Source organism: Sarcophilus harrisii, chromosome 3 (genome assembly GCF_902635505.1).
Source record: "Sarcophilus harrisii chromosome 3, mSarHar1.11, whole genome shotgun sequence".
Taxonomy (NCBI): domain Eukaryota; kingdom Metazoa; phylum Chordata; class Mammalia; order Dasyuromorphia; family Dasyuridae; genus Sarcophilus; species Sarcophilus harrisii.
The window spans coordinates 191581734-191602403 of record NC_045428.1 but is presented as its reverse complement, the minus strand read 5'-3'; the positions used below and the strand labels follow the sequence as shown (position 1 = coordinate 191602403).

At 34.5% G+C, this 20670-nt stretch overlaps 1 protein-coding gene across 5 annotated transcripts in view; it reads left to right on the top strand.

Moving 5' to 3' along the window:
* NSUN3 (NOP2/Sun RNA methyltransferase 3) overlaps nt 1–20670 on the top strand; it is a 351925-nt gene that overhangs the window by 203177 nt on the left and 128078 nt on the right. The gene's annotated exons all lie outside the window — the stretch shown is intronic.

Sequence of the window (20670 nt, the reverse complement as noted above, 5' to 3'; positions counted from 1 at the left end):
CACACCTGACTCCCTGCCTTAGAATAATTATTTCTTCTCAGTTAACTGGGTTTGACTTAATTAAACTCTCCATGTCTTTGATTTATACTTTGTCATCTGGAACCACACTCAAATTGTACCATCTACCTACTAGACATTCCAGACTAGATGTTTCATAATCATATCAAATTTAATGTAAACTCATAAACTCATTATCTCTCCCTTAAAACTTATCCCTCTTTCAAAAGTCTCTTTTTCTCTTGAGGGTACTCTCAACTTTTTAGTCACTCAGGTATGCAACCTTGGTCTCGTCTATGAATGCATTTTCCTTGACCCCATACATCCAGTCAGTTGGCAAATCATGTTATTTCTAGCTTCACTTTTCATATCCATCTCTTTTTCTCTACTCACATAGCTATCATGCTAAATCAAGCTTTTATAATATCTTGCCTTCTTTATTGCAATGGATATCTAATAAGTATCCCTTACTCAAGTTTTTCTCCTACCCAATCTTTTTTTCTATATAGCTTCCAAAGTGATTTACTTGCAGTGTACCACTCTCTTAACACAATAAATTCCATTAATTCCCTTTTGAATCAATGAGCAAATATTATTCTGTTTTATCTTATTATAGTTTTACTTTTTTGTGGAAAATTTTTTTTCCAATTTCACAATATGAAATTGATTTTGTAAATAGAAATATAGCATGTATTGTGTACATCTCCTCTTACCTTTTTTTGTTTTTACATTAACTTTGTTTTCTGTTTTTATACATATACAATATTATATTTCCCCCAATTACATGTTAAATCAATTTTTAAACATTTTTCAAAGTTTGCATTCCAAAATTCCATCTTTACCTTGCTCCTCCCTGAGGTGACAAACAATCCAATATAATTTATATATTTAAGTCATTTATTTATAAATTTTTACATGTGCAATCATTTTATTTACATATGCAAACATTTTCATATTAATCATTTTATACAAGAAAGAAAGAAATAATGAGAGAAAGAAAAAAAATAGCATGTATCATTTTATATTTAGACAGTATCAGTTCTTTCCCAGGATGCAGATAGCATGCTTTGTCATGAATCCTTTGTTATTATCTTGGATAATTATATTGCTGAAAATAGTTAAATCCTGCACAGTTCTTCATCTTATATTATTGTTGTTACTGTATACTATGTTCTCCTAGTTCTGCTTGCTTCATTTTGTACGTTTTTCCAAGATTTTTTTCTGAAATCATCCTGCTTTGTCATTTCTTATAGCATAATAATATTCTATCATAATCATATTCCATAAATTGTTTAGCCATTCCCCAATAATGTATGTAATTATTAGTGTAATGATGAATATTTAACACAATTTTAAAATAAAATGCTAGGGGTGCATTCTCAAAAAATTTTGCTAATGGGGTATGCATCAAAAAATTGACTATGGATATTTTAGATAACTGAAAAAAATTAGTTGTAAAATAATTATCATCATCTTAGTAATCAAGTGAGATGAGTTTGGAGGGAAAGGTTCCTGTAGAGACTTCTAAAGTCAGTCCTCTTGTCTGTTAATTCACTTTAACCCTCTTTTTATATTAGGACCTGTTCACCCACATATCATAATTGACTTCTTTAAGTAGCTATCACTGAATCAAGTCTCCAGCTCAACAGAGCATTTCTGCATTCAAAATATATGAATCTAGCAATCTAGTATAAGGGTGTATCACGAATAGAATCTGGGAAATAGAATTTTCCTTAAGTAAATTAGGAAGTGACAATGTGTGATAGTGGCAAAGAATCAACCTTAGATTGAAGAAGACCTGGGTTCAAGTGTCATTTTTGACACATTCTCTCTGAATGACGCTAAATGAGTAAGTTAATCTTTCAATGGCAATGGGAAGGAAATTCTAAAGCAGTTGATATGCTGGCTGGATGGATAATACCATGAAAATCATAGCTATGCCTCATCCCTTTCAGTTTTTTAAACTCTGTTTAAACAAATGGTTTTATTTAATAAAGTTAAATAGTTTTAGAATTTCTTTGGGAAGTTTTAGTCACTTTTGAAGGCAGTTATATCCGTAATAAATTTTAAATTATTGATTGTCCACAAATATTTGGGAATGGGAATTGCAGTATCTCCAGGCTTATATGATATTATTTCATCAATATTTTTTAAAACTAAAAATGAGGGGATATAATGTTATCATTTAGCTGCAGGCTTTAAGTAGCATGAAAGTCATAGTATATAAAAGAATTATGACTTGTCAGCAAGTATGTTTATTATTAGACTTCAAAGAGTGTGAATGAAGAAAAACTGAGATTCCCAAAATGATTTACTTGAGTCTTTAAAGTCATTTGTCACCTCCATCTTTTGGTATATATTAAACAAGATTCATTTAAATTGTTCTTCCTGTAAGAAATGTCCATCAAAACCATTTGGTACTGGCTAAGAGATTAGAATGGTTGATCAGTGGAACAGGTTCGTTCACAAGTCAATGATTATAGTACTCTAGTGTTTGGTAAACCCAAAGACTCCAGCTTCTGGGATAAGAACTCACTATTTAACAAAAAATTTCTGGAAAAATTGGAAAATAGTATGTCAGAGACTAAGCATTGACCAACACCTAACACCAAGACAAGGTCGAAATGGGTTCATGATTTAAACATAAAGGGTGATACTATAAGCAAATTAGGAAAATAAGGAATAGTCTGCCTTTCATATCTACGAAGAAAGAAAGAATTTATGGCCAAAGAAAAACTAGAGAACATTATGAAATACAAAATGGATAATTTTGATTTTATTGAATTAAAAAGTTTTGTACAAAGCCAGTGCAGCCAAGATTAGAAGGGAAGCAGAAAACTGGCAAAAGATTTTTATATCCGAGGGTTCTGATAAAGATCTCATTTCTAAAATATATAGAGAATTGATTCAAATTCAAGTAAGAATACAAGCAATTTTCCAATTTATCAAAGGTTAATTTGAACAGATAATTTTTATTATTTTTTATTAAAGCTTTTTATTTACAAGATATATGCATGGATAATTTTTCAGCTATAGCTTTTTATTTACAAGATATATGCATGGGTAATTTTTCAGTATTGACAATTGCAAAACCTTTTGTTCAAATTTTTCCCCTACTTCCCCCCACCCCCTTCCCCAGATGGTAGGTAGACCAATATATGTTAAATATGTTAAAGTATATGTTAAGTACAATATATGTATACATGTCCATACAGTTATTTTGGAACAGACAATTTTTAAATGAAGAAATTTAAGCCATTTCGAGTCATATGAAAAAATACTCTAAATCACTATTGATTAGAGAAATGCAAAGTAAGACAACTCCAAGGTACCACTACATGCTTCTCAGATAGGTTTAAGATGACAGGAAAAAATAATGATAAATGTTGGGGGAGATGTGGGAAAACTGGAATACTAATACATTGTTGGTGGAGTTGTGAACTGATCTAACGATTTTGGAATTCTAGTTTGGAACTATGCCCAAAGTGCTATCAAACAGTGCATACCCTTTGATCCAGCAGTGTTTCTATTGGTCTATCTCTCAAAGAGATCATAAAAAAGGGAAAAAGTCTCCATGTGCAAAAATGTTTATAGCATCCCTTTTTGTAGTGGCAAAGAACTGGAAACTGAGTGGATGTCCATTACTTAGGAAATGGCTGAGTAAGTTAGGATATATGAATCTTTTGAAATATTATTGTTCTGTAAGAAATGATCAGCAGGATGATTTCAGAAAGACCTGGAGAGATTTTTATGAAGTGATGGTAAGTGAAGTAAGTAAAGCCAAGAGAACATTGTACACAGCTATTATGTGATGATCAATTCTGGTGAAAGTGGCTCTTGAAGTGGCTCTTCTCAATAATGAGGTGATTCATGACAATTTCATTAGACTTGTAATGCATCCAGAAAGATAACAGTGGTGAGTGAATGTGAATCACAACATAGTATTTTCACCTTTTTTGTTGTTGTTTGTTTGCTTTTATTTTCTTTCTCATTTTTTTTCTTTTTGATCTTATTTTTTTTTTTTTGTGCACCATGATAAATGTGTAAATATGTATAGAAGAACTGCAAATATTTAACATATATTGGATTATTTGCTGACTGGGAGAGGGCTGTTTAGGTAAGGTGTAATATTCTTTTCTAAAATGTAATATTCTCTGTTGAGGTTTTCTTGGGGGTCTCTGGAGGCAGCCTTTGTTTTAGTTCAGTAATCATCACAAATGCAGCCAGGGGTTAAAGTCCAAATCCTTTATTGTCTCCTTCAAAGTCTTGTCTCCTTCACTTGGGGCTCGGCTAGTTTTTCTGGAGGCCTCTCTCTCTCCTTAGTTCCAAAAGCTTGAGCTCCCATCTGCCTCCTCTGGCTTCTGAATCTCTGACTCCAAAGGTTTTGGTGGCCTGTAGCCACTACAAAGGTGGACGATGGAATGAATCTATTTCAGCCTCCAAGAGCCTCTTGTGCTTGTCCTGGCCCTGAGAACTTCTTGCTTATATGCCCCACACTGAGTATACACCAATCATTTTATCACTAAGAAGCCATTATTTGTTGTAGGATTAAATCAATGCTAAACTAGATTTAACCATTGTTTCCTCAATTCGACTTACTATCTTGTTTCAAGTTCTGGCCCATAACATCTTGTTGTAGGATTAAATCATTCATAGTGAACCATGCTAAATTAGATAACTATTGTCTCTATCAATTCCACTGACTTAGTACCTTATAAGAATCCTTTGTTTCAAGTTCAGAGTTTTGTCCTATAACATCTCCCACTTTCTTTTGTTTTAGAATATAGGTGGTCATGACCTCCCTGACTTCTCAGGGATGTGAGAACCCCAAAAAAGGAGGTGATCATGCCTTCCCTGACTGCTCAAAAAAGTGGTTAAAACACCATAAAAGGAGGTGATCACCTCCCTGACGTCTCAGGAAGGGAGATGAAAACACCAAAGGAAATGGGAAATCAAATCAGATTAGTGGGTTTCTGAAGGGTCTCACTCTTAAAACAAGTATATATAAATCCATCAATATGGGAGGTATTACACATAATTACATACATTACATAAACATATAGTAATACAGGCTAGTAGTGATATAACAAATAACATGAATGTGGAAATTATACAAGTCCTAGAAATAGTCCAAAAGGAATCTATTGTCCAGTGATTCCTGCTGATTTTGAAGTTCTGAAACAGTCTTATCAACAATTTTTCATCTCAGGAAATCCAATGATTCCTGCTGTTTTTATAGTTCTTTAACTGTTTCATTATCAGCCATGCTCTTTCAGTGTCAGATGTTTTTTAAGTCTTCTCCTTTGTTTTGAGGTTTTTCTCTTTTTCTGTCTCTCTCCAGGTGCTTGTTGGCACCCATCTGATTTCTTCTCCATCTGTAGAGATACAAACAAATCCTTTCTCCCAAGCAGTTAATCTATCTAGTCCCTTCTATTTACCACTTTCTAGATTTCTCCTTATCACCTGTCAATTATATTAGAATTGCTCACACTGGACACTGCCCTTCTGTTGGGTTAAAAAAGCCTAAATTCTCTCCAATTGTAATCCCTTTCTCCCATCTGTTTTGGCTTATTGCTTATGTAATCCCTTTCTTCCATGTGATTGCTTTTTGGCTACTTGATCACATCAGAGCCCTGAACTTCTAAAGGTTTATTTCTTGGCTGCTATCATGTCTCACCTGTCTTTTGTTCGATATTTTGGAACTGGGCCCTGCCTCTCATTTCCCTGGGTCAATCTACATTCTGAGGCCCAGTGGAAACCTCAGTTGCATTTTATACATGGGGTTTGGGATCTTGTTTTCTCACCTTGTCCTCTCACTTTATTTCTTTGCCTACATTGAGCTCTCAGATGTCCTATTAAAGCATTGATGAGTTTCTGTAGAAGTCCTTTGGCAAGAGGGATCCTGTCTTCCCATGTTTATTGTAGTCTGGTATAATATGTATTTGTGCCCACTGTGGCACAGCGTCTTATGATCTTCTCTAAAGGAGCATCTTTGTGTAATCCCCATGTAATTCTTCTGCAAACTCCATTAGAATTTTCCTTAGCCAGTTGTCTTGTCATATTTCTTATAGCTGCATTTTCTCCAATAGTTCTTGTGACAGCTGTCTGCAAACGTCCTACAAAAGCAGCAAAAGGGACCTTGTGCTATTTTTGTGAAGGCTTCCCCTCCATCTTTCCCTAGGAGAGTGCCCCAAGCTTTTATTGCAGCAGTAGCAATTTGTTCATAAGCTGCTATGGGGTAATTAGTCTGTGCTGAATTGTCTTCATTATGACCTTCACCTGCTAATTGGTTAAAGGTGTTGGAGTACTAATTCCACTTTTCTTATTGTGTTGGGCTTGCATTCTGCATAATTCACTATACTCCAAAAGCCACAACAAGTTTTGTCCAGGTTCTAAACATGCCCTTGCTATGGATTTCCAATCACAAAGGTGGACAATGGAATAAGTCTTTCTCAGCCTCTAAGAGCTTCTAGTGAGCTTGTTCTTTTTTTGACCCTGAGAGCTTCTCCCTTAAATGCTCCACACTGAGTATACACCAATCATTATATCATTAGGAAACCATTATTTGTTGTAGGATTAAATTAATGCTAAAGTATATTTAGCCACTGCCTCCTCAATTCTTACACTTACACTCAATACACTTAGTACCTTGTTTCAAGTTCTGGCCCATAACATCTCCTTGTAAGATTAAATAAATCATACTGAACCATGCTAAATTAGATAACTATTGTCTATCAATTCCACTGACTTAGCACCTTGTAAGAATCCTTTGTTTCAAGTTCAGAGTTCTGGCCATAACAGGAAGGGAGGGAGATAAATTTGAAACATAAAGTTTTACAGTGGTGAATATTGAAAACTCTTTACATGTATTTTAAAAATAAAAAAGCTATTGTGTAAAAAAAAAAAAAAAAAAAAAAAAAAAAAAAAAAAAAAAAAAAAGGGTTATGCCGGCTAGATGGAATTGTAAACTGTTCAGTCTGAGCTTTCTGACAATTGACCAGTTTCAAGAATACGTGCACATTTCTTTTGCAGTGTTTTGTTATAGGTGATAGAATGATATTATGCATTTCTCAAATATGCTCTAGAAAGACAAGCTGACAGCTGCCTTTTGTTTATCCATTTTTTTTTTTTATGAAGAACTGCTCCATTAATATGCTAGGTATTTGCAGTGATTTGTTTCCACTCTATCTGTAGATCTATTTAATTAATTTTTAAGAGCATAAAAGAGACGGTTATTTGACAAAAAGTATTCATTGGTTAAGAAATTCTTTGTATGTTTATTCCCTTTGCTCAGTGAGGATATAGTAAACATTTTTTTTCTTTGATCTACCAATATACTTATGTACCTCCTTTGCTGATCTCAATGCTCCCTGAGTAGCTTGTTAAGGAGATAGAATGCTCTCATAAATTTCAATATTTATTAAAAAAAAGAGAGAGAGAGACAGGTTTCTGATCTGGTGGTGAGTTAGAAAAAGGGACATAAAAGCAGACATAATACTTCTGACTTAGTTATGACTGAAAACAATGACTGTTCTCTGCATTTAGCAATCTTTTAGTGCCATTGGCCATGTAGCACTAGATAAGAGGAAATAGATCACAAAACTATAAAATGTTAGAGCAAGACCTTCAAGGTTGTTTTGTAAAACCTCCTCATTTTATAGAGGAAGAAAAAGAGAGATAATGTGAAAGTGTTAGTGAGTATAAGTGAGTTACTGGAAGAGTTTGGACCATATATTCAAGTTGAATCTTTTCTAGTAGATTATAATTGTATATGTTTCCTTTTTGTTAATATTCAACTGATTTTTCTTTGCCACATTGACACATAATTTCTCTCCCCTTTTCAAGATCTATTTTTTATACTTATTTTTTGGGTTTCAGCCCATTTTCACAGCCTGGAGATTGAAGGTATGAGTTATCATGGAGAATTTAAGATCATAAGGCCTCAGGTTGTGCTGAACATCTCATTTGCCTATAAATTAAAGATCATGATGGGAGCTCAACAGGAATCAAATGATATCATATTTGTAAAACTCTTAATACAGTACATGGCACATAGTAGGTGCTACATAAATGCTATTATTATTATTACTCTCTGTATAAAATATTCAGACGTGATCATAAGTTATAGTTTCATCTCCTCTAAAATATCCACTATTTTATGGGCTAACAACTAGATGGTACAGTGGATAGAGCACTGGGCCTGGTAGCTGTGTGACCGTAGGCAAGTCCCTTTATTCTATTTGCCTCAGTTTTCTCATCTGTAAAATGAACTAGGGAATACATCAAATCACTCCAGTATCTTTGTCAAGAAAACCCCAGATAGGGTCACAAAGAGTTGGATATGAAACAATTGAAAAACAACATTTTATGTATCACTGAGGTACAGAAATAAGCTTGGATGGCTGCAAGGAAGGCACAAGCACAACAGATCTTATCATGCTGGAAGGTTTCAAGTATGAGCCTGACAATGTTATCAGAAAACCAAGTTAGTTCAAGTCAAGAAAGACATCACCATTTACCATAAAATTGTCTCCTAAAGTATGGAGAGGTTCCTTTCTGACTTATTCTTGGAAGCAACCACACTGTTGAACTCATAATTCTTTTGAAGCAAATCCTTATTAGCCATTTAATAAAGGATATTTGTTTAGTGAATGTTATGTGTGTTGGATCCTAGGAAGGCACAGAGTGGAGAGAAGTGGGGCAGAACTGATTTGTACTGGTGATTAAAGCTTAAGGGCAATGTCTCCTAGAGAAAATGGGTAAAGTCTCTGTTTTAGTAATATTTCAAAGGAGAAACAGTTTCATGTAGTTTGTGGCAGAGGTAAACCTGTTTTTTGTTTTGTTTTGTTTTAAACAAAGATTGACCAAAAGAAGGTTGGATATTCAAGGAGGATAGTCCTAAATAGATCATGAGAGTGATAAAGAGTCTATTAGTTTGTCCATCAGTTTCTGGGAAGATGAGCTAGTTTTCCCTATGACTACAGGGTTTCTGGCAATGTGTGAATGGTTATCCTATTTATTTACCATGTGGCTACTCATAATGTTTGAATTGTTAGCTTGTGAACCTTCAACTCCTCCAGAATGATGACTGTAGTAGGACCATGAATAAAAGGAAAACTTGAAGGTGAATGCCATAGTTCACATAAAAGATATGTTCTGATAGATGAGTGGATAAAATTATTGTAGTAGAAATGTGCTGAGGAAAATGTGGAATCCCAATTACAGAGGACACACTGTTCCAGGGTCTAGATCATTTGCTAAAGAAAATAATAGAGAAGCCTTGGAAGTAGTAGGAAGTGCTACCCAAAGGGAAAATTAATCTACCTCTGTGAAAGTGTCTTAGCACCACAAAAATGACAAACCATCTCTAAGGTGTGGCTAAATCATTATAAAATCAAGTATTACCCATCATTGGAGCAAAACCAACAGAAATATCTTATTGTGAGTACTCATTTCACAATATTTTATTTTTTTTTAATTTTTTTGTTCCTGACAATATTTCTAGTAAGAAATTTGCAGAATAGAAGTTCCTTCCAATGATAGCAGTTGTTAACTTTTCTTAACTTAGCCTTGAAGAATTTCCTGAGACACTAAGAGATTAAGTAACTTGTCCATGGTCACATAACTAAGATCTTGCAGAGAAAAAAAAATGAATATAGATGTCTCTAACTTCATGTTTTACCCATTTTCTTTCCATTTCATTTCTCACATTTATTGGCTCTCCACTCCCATAACATCTATCCTTTGAATTTAATCATCTGTCATCTTGGATATTTCGATATCATGGTAATTGTTCTTATCTCCAAAACCTTCCAATCCACCCTCCACAAAACTGGCAAATTCAGAGTTCTAAAATACAAGTATGGCCACATTATCTATTATCTAAAAAAATTTAATGGATCTCTATTGACTCAAGGGTAAAAATACAAACTGCTTATCTTTGCTAGTATGTCTCCCTATCTATATCTCTAAGAGTCATTTCACATTAATTTTCATTAGTACATTCTTTATTCTGAAACATTCCATCCAAGTGTTGCCAGAGAGGTAATGGACTTAAATTGCTGAATGAAGCATACATTTATGGGCATGGCCAGTGTAGGAATTTATTTTGTTGGATTGTGAATGTTATAAAAGTGTTCCTTTTCTTTCTTTTTTATTGTTCAAGTGGGAGCAGAGATGGAGGGAAGCAGAGATAATAAATGTTTAAGAAAATAAATAAATAACAAATAAATAAATAAATGGATGCATAGGTGAGCAAATGTATGGTTAGATTAAGTAAATGAATAAATAAACCACACTTTCCTCTTCAAAATGGCATGTGAGCTCTTTCCAATGTCATATAATGACATTGTATATTCTATCTCTGCACCTTCTATTCCTGTATTATGAATGGTATCCTCTGTCTGGTCTCACTCTTGGTATGGTATCAATGGTATCACTCTTGCTCTGTTGAATGCATTTTCTTTAAAGCACAAATCAAATGCCTCTTTTTGATATTACTATTTTTTAATGCTCCCTTCAAATTCTATGTATTTGTGTTTATTTGTGAGCATTCTGTAATCGCACAGTAGAATGTTAATGTTTTGAGGGCAGGTACTATTTCATTTTTGCATATTTTCCCTTAAGACTTAGTATAGTACTCCTAATAAGTGCCTATGTTTATTGAATTGTATTTACAATTATCTCAAAGATCTCAAAGAGCTCATGTTTCAGTGAGAAATACAATGCACATGGAAAGTTTCTACTTCAAGGTCAGATGAAAATGTCCCATAGTTCTTAGGGTGTAGTGCAAAGCAGACAATAACTGCTTTAATATTATTTCCATTGACAAAATCATATCAGTTTCTGATGCTGAACCATTTGATACTGGAATAGAGACATTGCTTTTCCAAAGGCTCTTGAATTCAGAGTCCTATGCAGTCTCCATTAGGATCTGAAGAGTAATAAATTTTAGTTTCCTCTTCTGCAAAATGAAAGTGTGGCATCTAATAAACATCTTGTGAATCTCTGAATGATTCATGCTGATTATTTCCTACATCTCCTAAAACATGAGGGTGGGAGTTAGGAGAAATGCAATTTTGAGTGTAAGATCTTATACTCACTATGTGTAACTTTGGATAAGAGTAAGGTTTTCTCTCAGATTCCTCATACTTCAGCATATCATACTTCCTGCTTTTCCTTTAGAATTCATTTGCTTTAGGCAATGTTTTCTCAAAGCTGGGTATAGAGCATGACATTCTTTGAGAATTATGTACTCTCTGAATAAGGTAAATCCAGTCAAATGATTCACAGAACTATTGAGTAAGGAAAAGAGTTTGGTTTAGCCTGTATAACCCCTAATGTTTTCCACTTGACCTCTTAGAGTTTTACTCTCTTGGATCACCTGTCTTCCATGAATTAAATACACATCAATTGTTCTGATTACAGAGAAAGCCTGGGATTTTAGGCAGTCCTTGTATTCTCTAGGCAAGAACTGAGCTATATATCATGGGATAGCCTGTGAAGATTAGTTTTTTTGAGGAATGATTGAGGAAGGGACTCTGTTATGATATTTGTATTTTAACTTGGCAAGTGGTAGAACCTAGGCTAGAACTAGATGAGAAACCTAGAATCCAGGTTTTCTAATTCTCTTTCCAGTGATTTTTCTATTATACCACCTTGGGTCTCAGGCACATAAAAGTCAGGAGACTTAGATTCTGATTTCAGCTATAATGTTAACTGCATGAATTGGGTAATAATTTAAGTTTTTAAATTTTAGTTTCCTTTTCTGCAAAATGAAAGTGTAGCATCTAACGAACATCTTGTGAATCTCTGAATGATTCATGCTGATTATTTATTTCCTACATCTCCTAAAATATGAGGGTGGGAGTTAGGAGAAATGCAATTTTGAATGTAAGATCTTACACTCACTATAGGTGACTTTGGATAAGAATGAGGTTTTCTCTCTGGGCCTCAGATTCCTTATCTGTAAAACGAGAGGATTGATATATAAAAGCATTAAGATTCCTTGTAACTCTTTGATTATCTTTTAGAAAGCTAATAATTCCTTTAAATATAATGAATTAAATAAGGTAAAATCACCTATATCTAAATACCTTTTTAAATGAATTTTTAGTTGTTTGTAGTTATCAAAAATAATCAAAGGATCAATTTCTTTGGGGACAATTCTGGACCTCTGAATTTTATATAATTTTGAGAGGAAGTATAGACATCAGGATGAGTCTCAGGATCTCCTAGTGTCAATATCCCTGGTAGCAAGGGATATATCTTTGGGGAAATTCTCCCCTTCTGCTCTAAAATTTTCAAGTTATTACTATGGCTATTATTTTCAAGAGTTTCAAGTTGAATGTTTCCAGATATTATGTTTTATTTTGAAAACAGCTGGGTGCCATAGTGCATAGATTGCTTGATGTGGAGTCCTGACTTGATCTTGTCTCAGGTACTCGCTACCTTTGTGTTTTTGGACAAATCATTTAACTTCTTAAAGCCTCGGTTTTCTTATCTAAAAAATGGAGATAATAATAGCACCCACTTCACAGAATTGCAAGATTAAAATAAGGTTACATATCTAAAACTATAGATATCATTTTGCTGACCTTGAAATACTGCATAAATGCTACCTATTATTTCTGTCCAGGCAGAAAATTCAGATATAGAAAAGAGGTTCAACTGATATGTATCAGATCTAGAAGTGTCTCACTATATATTTCATACTACTGACCAAAAGGCTCTTGGTTACAAAAACATGAATGATAACCCATATTTTATCCAAATTTAATCCTCGGCTTTTCTCTCTTCTCCTGTTTTCCCCTCTTCTCTTCTTTCTCTTTCTTATATTGTCCCTCAAAAGGAGTATTTGTTAACACAAGAAATTATTGACTCTGACAAAAGAAACAAATCTCAAAAAAACAGGCTTTAAATCAATCTCACAAAGTCATATAAAGAATTTGAGGGTATCTGGGAGAGATAATTTTGTAAGAAAGGACTTCTCAAGGCCTTAAATAGAAATATGGATTATTGTTAACATAGTCTCATTTCCCCCCTACAACAACATTATCTTCATCTGGGGTAAACTCTTGGTCTCTTAGATTTTAAAAATTTCTAAATCCTTAGAAGAAAAATATTTACTTAATCCTGGAAGCAAGTTATTTTCATTAGAGCTCATGCTTCACTACTGTAGCCTCAAAGTAGGACTGATAAATCATTGTAGTAAGAATCTTTCCTCATATTTGAACAGTACTTGAATGTTATGAAACACTTTTTTTACCAGAAGCATAGTAGAGTAGAAAGAAGTCTGGATGTTGAGGCAGAGAACCTGGATACGAATCTGGGACATGACACTTGTATGATCTGGAGCAAATCATCAAATCTTGTTAAGTCCAGGCTAGCTCCCTGGAGGCCTCAGGATCAGCCAGAGTCAGGATAAGTAAAAGTCCTTGGTCTTTAGGAGGAGAAGTGAAAGAAGCAGGCAAACTGCCACAGGCTAGCCAAAGATGTATCCTCAATTCTTGAGTCCAAAGTCACCAACTTCTTTCCTCCTCCTCCTGCAGCAAAGTGAGTCTCTAGCTCTGTCCTTCCACCCTCTAATCCTTGCCTATGATTATATAACACCAAGCATTCAGCCAGCATCAACAATGAGAAGAGCCATTTATCCAAACATATGCCTTAATGACCTTATGGTTCCTGAAACAATATTTTACCTTCCAATTTTTGGCATTTTCACTAACTTTAAACCATGCTTAGAATGCTCTTTTTCTTCATCTCTGTCTCCAGAGTTAAGGCTTTTTTCAAGTCCCAGATAAAATCCCTCCTTCTATTAAAAAGCTTTCTCTCAGCTAATTGTCTCCATTTTATCCTGTATATAGTTTATGTGTACATAGTTATTTGCATGTTTTTTCCTCTGTTAGATTGTGTGTTACTTGTCTGTCTTTTACCTCTCTTTGTATCCCCATAGCTAGTCATTATCTCAAAAACGAATAGGTAATTAGCCTTAAGTGCTCAGTTGTCTGATTCAAGCATATCATTTTTAGAGTTTCAACCTTTTACAGATGAGGCTTGGACTACTTGACTTTTGAATTCCTCTACAAAGCTAAGAAATAAATCATGTTTGTAGCAACTTCATCTTTTATAGTGAAGTAAATTGAGGTTGCTTGAAGTCACTGAGTCTATAGCATCAGAATTTGAATCTAGGTTTCCCCCCTCTATGTACTGTGCTTCTTTTACTTCATTATCTTGTTTAGCGAAGGTATTAACATTTATCATCAATTAGTATTTTATTTTCTATGGCAGGAAGTAAAAACAACAAAAATCATAAACATTGTATCTAATTATCTTTATGAATAAAATGTAATAATTCAATGGATAAGACCTATTTTATTTAAGATGAAAATTTCATCTTGCTACACAATCAATTACTAAGAATCCAGAAAATACTCATTAATCTTTTTGTTCAAAGGACACAGAGCTTCATGTAGACATCTGTTTTTGCCATTTAAATACATACAATGTGGTCGAAAAGTCTCAGTGCATCTTAAAGCTACTAAAGCTTAAAGCGTCACTAAGATTCAGTCCACCTTAAATGTATAGGCATAGGTATTGGTATAGGTATATTAGCCATACTTCTGTACTAATTTCTGAATTCTATTTTCTTATGAACCATTTTAAAAATAAATTACATATATTTATATTATGTCACAAAATCACATATGAATTTATATATATACTCACAGATATACATGAGGGTATATTTATACACATATATACACATATGTATATGTATATAGATATAGATACGTGTAATTTGTGTCTTAGCAGTGCTAGTTGATATCTAATTTTTTTTTCAGTACTGCTAATGCCAAATGTCCAGATTAGTGTTATTCTAATAGTGGAATTGGAAATCATTACCTTATTACATTTGGGTTCAAGGCAGTGTATATAGTTTTGCAAAACTGTGTAGGGAGACTTATTTCAAGACCTATTTACATTCATAATTTTGTTTTTTAAAAGTCTTCATTCTATTTTTTCCCTATTAGTGAGATTGAGGAATAACAGACAGATAATTAGGAAGCTGGCATTAGGCTTAATGTGTCCAAGGACTAATCTCATAGATAGGCAGTGCACAACTTATGAATGGATTTTCCTCCAAAGTTCATGTTTAATTTATTGTAACATTTTCCAAAGAAACAATATTTATTTCCTAAAATGAAGGGATAAGTTTGCAAAATTGAATTAATTTTGAAGACAACAATTTTTAAAAGAGAAGGAAAAACAACATTTTAATGAAGTAAAGGAATAAATGTTGCCAACATTCAATGTGAGTTAATAACTTCATTTGGGCCTTGAATTTGACTATGTTTATTGGTAGCCAAGTAAAAACAGGAACCTCATTAAGTTGAAAAGTTGTTAGTATTTAATTTAAAAAAAAAAAACATTAAACACTATATGCAAGGCACTATGATAAGCTATGGGGATACAAAGAGAGGTAAAAGACAGACAAGTAACACACAATCTAACAGAGGAAAAAACATGCAAATAACTATGTACACATAAACTATATACAGGATAAAATGGAGACAATTAGCTGAGAGAAAGCTTTTTAATAGAAGGAGGGATTTTATCTGGGACTTGAAAAAAGCCTTAACTCTGGAGACAGAGATGAAGAAAAAGAGCATTCTAAGCATGGTTGAAAGTTAGTGAAAATGCCAAAAATTGGAAGGTAAAATATTGTTTCAGGAATCATAAGGTCATTCTTATTGAATTGAAGAAAAATATGGGGGAGAGGAGAAGGGCGGCACGAGTGAGGGGTGTGATTTAAGATCTTTGAATGACAAATAGAGGATTTTTGTATTTGACACTGGAAGTGATATGGAACCACTCAAGTTTATTGAGTAGGGCATAAGATGATCATACCTGCTTTATAGGAAACTCATTTTGACAGCTGGGTGGATGGGAGAGAATTGAGGCAGGAAGATCAACCTTAAGGACTTTTGTTTAGGTCCAGAGTTATTCTAATATTTTCTGACTATTTGTGGGATGGCTAACAAAAGCCTCACATTAAGAAGGGCTTTGGAAACTCTAAATTCATCAACATGAAATAAGCCTTCATAAAGTGAAAATCATTGTCCTTGGTGTTTGGGGGAATGTAAAATAAGAAGTTGAGTGAATTCAATATGCTTAACACACAGTTTATTTCAGAGAGAGAGAGAGAGAGAGAGAGAGAGAGAGTGTGTGTGTGTGTGTGTGTGTGTGTGTATGTGTTTCAAGATTATATTGAGGAGCAGCTAGGTGGACAGTGGATAGAGCACCAACCCTGAAGTCAGGAGGACCTGAATTCAAATTTGACCTCAGACACTTAACACTTCCTAGCTGTGTGACTCTGGGCAAGTCGCTTAACCCCAATTGCCTCAACAGCAAAAAAAAAAAAAAAAAAAAAAAAAAAAAATTATGTTGAATTTCACAAGTATCTTCTTTTACTTTAATTAGAGCCTCTCTTTTATAGACCAGATGCAGTTAGGAGGTATAGTGGAGTTGGAATCCTGCTTCAGATATTTATTATTTATATGAATGTAGGCAGGTCATATGACCCCTTTCCCCCCAGTCTTAGTTTATTCATCTGTAAAGTAGGGATAATAACATCTACTTTATAAGATTCCTTGAAGCACAAATAAAATAACATATGTGAAGTGCTTTGCAGATTTTAAAATGCTATGTAAATATATATTATTATAGAATCACAGAAAGTAATACTTAGAATATTTCCCGCAAAAGTTTATTGACTTCACTTTTATTTCCTCTGTATTTGGAACCTCTCTAGAGTATTAACTGTGTTGTGAATCTAACATTATTAGGTTTTTTATTAAAAAGTTTATTATTCCTTTTTCCTTAATGTACTGGAAATCTTAGATGTTTGTAGTTTTTCTCTGAAACATTATAGATTGATGTGTAATAAGTGTAGAACTTTTCTCTTTAACTCCTGAAAAATGAGAAGTAAAAGACTTTTCTGTGAATATGATGACTGTGATGATTATGCATGATGTCATATATGATGCCACATATTGTTATGGAAAAAGGATTCCACCAACTTCTCTACATATTAGATGCCATGGCATAGGGGAGCAGAATGAACTTATCTTGTGTTAGTTCCACATAAAAAGATTTTATATGTTCACTGATTACTTTATCCAAATTAGACATTGATATGTTCCTTGAATATGTCCAGTTGTTCTTATGCTGGAGTGCTCTTCTTCATATCTTTTATAGAATTCTAACATAGCTTTTACAGCTGAATTCAGATGCTACTTCTTCTATAAGACTTCTGTGATCCCATTGTTCTGTAATGTGTAGGAGCTCACATATCACTTTTACAATTCTAAAGTAGTTATTGTATAATATCATATATCATAGTTACTTGTGTTTTTTCCAGGACTGGACTATAAATTGTATGAAGGTAATGATAATGTTTCAGCTTTGTATCTCATTCCATTTACTCCATTTACTACATTTGTATAATACTCCATTTCTTGTGGTATTCTGTATACTTATTTGTTGAATGACTAAATGGGATAAATGGTGCACATGAGTACTCCCTATTTAGCTATTGGTAAATGCACATGTGCAAATGTACATACAACATACATTATAAATACATACATTATATATAAAGACATAATTGGTCTATCTATCTATCTATGTCTGTCCAACTGTCCATCGCTCTGTCTTTCTATATACCTATCTGCTACTTGATTTTTAGACTTGTTGACAAGACTGTCTGATTTTTCTCTATCACTTATCTGATCAAAGACCTTTGAGAGAGACTTTTGAGATAGCTAAATGTTTTCACCAATTATTTTCTAATAAGTATTAGAGAACATGAATTTACTCTTTTACCAAGAATTGATTTCAATTGAATCTATTAAAATGAGGAAAGGATAGGGAATATATTATCAAAAAACTTACATTTGCATATGGATTCCAGAAACTTTATCTTTTCTATTCTGTTAAGTATCAATATCGTTTCCACTTAAGAATCTTCTTTGGCATTGGCCAACAGAGAGCCTAGTGAGCTGAACAAAATGAACACAGTTTTGCTCATATAAGAGAGACGTCATGAGTACAATCAAATGCATGGACTACAGGGGAAATTCCTGCCTCAAATCTAAAAGTCTCTTATGGAATGAAAATAAAATCCTTAACAACAACTCTAAAGCCATTAGAAACAAGAGGTATCATAGTATAATGAATAGAGACCCGGTATCAGAGCTAGGATATCCTAAGCTCAAGTTTTGCCACTAGAAACTACTAGCAGGGCAGAGCCAAAATGGCAGAGAAGGCACACGTGACTTTCTAAGCTCCTCTCATTCCCCTCATAACCAACTATTTTAACCAGCCTCAGAAATAGCTTTTCACTGCTTAAATTCATGAAGATCAGAAGCATACAACTTACCAGCTGAAGTCAGTCTGGAAGATCACCAGGAAAGGTTTGTCCTGAGGGGGCAGGAACAGACTAGGGCAGGCAGTGAGAGGCTAGCGTCCTGAGCAGACCAGGGGTGAGGGTAATCTCTGTGGCTAGAGAAGTTATAGAGACCACTGTGCTATAGGCTAACTGCTCTGCCTTGATTAGAAAGCAGTAAACTGGCAGAGAAATTAAAGCCTAAAACAGAGGGTACTCTAAAAAACACCAGAACCTAACAAGATCTGGCTGTAGCTATTCAAACCCAAAAGTGACTCGGGCAGACTGAAACGCAGCCCTGAAGCCACATCCTGCAGTTCGGGGCTTTTGTGGGGGCAGTTACAAACCCGCATGGCAGGATGGCACAGTCTGGGCAGCCTCTAATCAGCACAGTGGGGGTCTCGGCCTGGGGCAATAGAACTTCCCCAACAACATTGATGCATTGTTGGTGGAGTTGTGAACGAATCCAACCATTCTGGAGAGCAATTTGGAACTATGCTCAAAAAGTTATCAAACTGTGCATACCCTTTGATCCAGCAGTGTTACTTATGTGCACGAATGTTTGTGGCAGCCCTCTTTGTAGTGCTAGAAACTGGAAACTGAGTGGATGTCCATCAGTTGGAGAATGGCTGAATAAATTGTGGTATATGAATATTATGGAATATTACTGTTCTTCTGTAAGAAATGACCAACAGGATGATTTCAGAAAGGCCTGGAGAGACTTACACGAGCTGATGCTGAGTGAAATGAGCAGGACCAGGAGATCATTATATACTTCAACAACAATACTATATGATGACCAGTTCTGATGGACCTGGCCATCCTCAGCAATGAGATCAACCAAATCATTTCCAATGGAGCAGTAATGAACTGAACCAGCTACGCCCAGAGAAAGAACTCTGAGTGATGACTAAAAACCATTACATTGAATTCCCAATCCCTATATTTATGCCCACCTACATTTTTGATTTCCTTCACAAGCCAATTGTACAATATTTCAGAGTCTGATTCTTTTTATACAGCAAAATAACAGTTTGGTCATGTATACTTATTGTGTATCTAATTTATATTTTAATATATTTAACATCTACTGGTCATCCTGCCATCTGGGGGAGGGGGTGGGGGGTAAGAGGTGAAAAATTGGAACAAGAGGTTTGGCAATTGTTAATGCTGTAAAGTTACTCATACATATAACCTGTAAATAAAAGGATATTAAATAAAAATTAAAAAAATTAAAAAAAAAGAACTTCCCCAACACGACTGTGCTTCAGGGAGCAGAGACACTTCTGGTCCCTGCAAATCCATTCACTGCTCAACTGCTAATACCCACAGCCCCAGTGCGGGATTTGGCTTGGGATAGTGAAACTCTCACTACTCAGAGTCTAGCCCCAGGGCAGTCATAATCTCACACAGCAGGGGTTCTTTGCAAGGTACTTTCCCAGGTCTGCCCTGCAGGCCTGAGTTACTTCCACATGGGGAACTCTTTCCCAGAGCACTCCAGTACCTCTCTGCTTTTTGCAGCCGGCTAACAGGACAGCTACCCATCCATACACCTCTCACTGCTCTGCAGAGGAAGCTGGTAATCTCCTGGCCTTGAAGGCAGACCCTACAGGCTTTAACAAAATGAGTAAGAAAATCAAAAGGACAATTGATAGTTTCTATTCAGAAAGAGAACAGCTTTTCAACCCTGAAGAGACTAATAGCAGACAGTCTCCAGACAATTGTTGGTCCCCAATACAAAAGGCTCTCCTAGAAGAGACTATTAAAAACCTTAAAAGAGAACTAGAAGAAAAATGGGGAAAGGAAAGAGAAGCTACGCAAGAGAGTACAGAAAAGACATATAACTCACTAAAAGAAAAATTTGATAAAGTGGAAAAAGAAAACAACTCCCTGAAATGTGAATTGGAAAAGGTAAAAAACTCCCAAGAAGTGCAGGGAAACAGAATTTGTGAATTGGAGAAAGAAAATAACTCACTAAAAAAAAAAAATAGTGAAATGGAAAAAAATTCCATAGAGCAAAATGACTCATTTAAAAACTCAATAGGACATATACAAAAAGAAGTAAAAAAAGCTAATGAAAAAAACAGCACACTAAAAATCAGAACTGAACAAATAGAAATGACTGACTCATTGAGACAGGAAGAATCAGTCAAGCAAAACCAAAAAAATGAAAGATTGGAAAAAATGTCAAATTTTTACTTGAAAAAACAACAGATCTAGAAAAT